Source organism: Gossypium arboreum, chromosome 11 (genome assembly GCF_025698485.1).
Source record: "Gossypium arboreum isolate Shixiya-1 chromosome 11, ASM2569848v2, whole genome shotgun sequence".
NCBI classification, from domain to species: Eukaryota; Viridiplantae; Streptophyta; class Magnoliopsida; order Malvales; family Malvaceae; genus Gossypium; species Gossypium arboreum.
In genome coordinates, this window is record NC_069080.1 from 32,096,996 (window position 1) to 32,098,574 (window position 1,579).

General features: G+C 33.7%; 1 non-coding gene across 1 annotated transcript; it reads left to right on the forward strand.

Moving 5' to 3' along the window:
* The first annotated feature begins 240 nt into the window (after nt 1-240).
* Nucleotides 241-348, forward strand: LOC128284504 (small nucleolar RNA R71). Its single transcript, XR_008274929.1, has one exon. It is a non-coding gene; the product is annotated as a small nucleolar RNA R71 (small nucleolar RNA).
* Nucleotides 349-1,579: the final 1,231 nt, after the last annotated feature.

Below are 1,579 nucleotides of genomic sequence, written 5' to 3' on the forward strand. Positions count from 1 at the left end.
GATGATACTTGAGCTGTTAGGGAAGTAATTGCATCAAGTTCTATTGCTCCAGCAACTCTTCTGCCAGTCCCTACTCTTGTAGTGTGATATTGACAATCATTGTTAGCTATCCTCTCTTGAATTTCATATGCCTTATTATATGATTTATCAAGCAAATTCCCATTGGCACATGCATCAACCACCATCCTTGTATGTACATTTGATCCACTGTTAAACACTTCCATTTGCTTTCAATGTTGAAAACCATGCATTGGGAATTTTCTAATTAACTCTTTGAATCACTCCCATGTTTCATATAATGTTTCATCCTTAGATTTCATAAAGGACGTAATGTTCATTCCTCAATTTGACATTCATGTTTGGAGGATTGTATCTTAACAGAAACCTTTGACAAAGTTCATTCCAAGATGCCACTGTGCCTGACGGCAATGCATTTAACCATGCTCTAGCACAATCCTGCAATGAATAAGGGAATAACTTCAATCTCAGGGCATCTTCAGGAACACCCTACTGCTTGAATGAATTGTAAACTTCCAACAAGAGTCTTAAATGAAACTATGGATCCTCAGTAGGCAATCCACTAAACTGCCCTACAGTTTGTAACATTTGAAATATCATTGGCTTTAACTCAAAATGTTGAGCTTCAATATGCAGACTGACTATTCTTGATTCAGATCATCCAAGATTAACACTACATGTTCTCTGATGGGAGTTTCTCTGTCATCTATTATTTGAGGAATGTCAGCATCCCTTCCATCATGATGTAATGGCTCTTCTCTAACCTGATCATTTCTAATTCTTTCCATTTCTCACAATTCTTTTCTCCTTCTTCCCTAGGTTCTCTCAATTTCTGGATCAAAATAATACTTTTCAATTGCATAAATATCTCTATCATGCACCAACAAAAATCCTAAAAAAAAAAAGAAAAAGAAATCAAAACAACTAATTAAGCTAAACTTGACAAAATTAAAGACGTAATAACACACCAAACTTTTCACCAATATTGTTAATCCCCAGCAACAGTGACAAACTTGTCACGTATGAATTTATATTATGAATGTACAAGTGAACACGTCGAATCAAGTAATAAAGTGATGAGTAAGTAACGTCTCCACAGGGATCGAAATTGATTTTAAATAATTGGTTATGCTATTACTTATGAAATTTAGTAATTAAATTGTGCAAAATAAACAAATGAAAAATTGATAAAGAGAAGTAATGAATGGATTAATAAAATCAATTATGAATGAAAAAATGCTAAGGCAATTGAAATGCTGTGGCGATTCTCAAAAAATACATAAAGAGGATTTGTACTATTAAATGAAAAAGGTTGGAATTACTTAGGCTTTATTCTTATACCAAGATAATGCCATGGAAAAATCTTGATCTTTTACAGCTCAGGGATTCACTACTACAATTTGTTTCTTTCGAAAGGTAGACTTTAAGCTACCATTCTGAGTTTCTTTGCTTGTCTACAAAACTCAAGAATGATAACAAGACTGTTCTTCCTTTTCCCGTACTGATCGCAACTTCTATGTCTAGAGTGCTGCAAATATTCTTCTGAATACTTGTCTATATC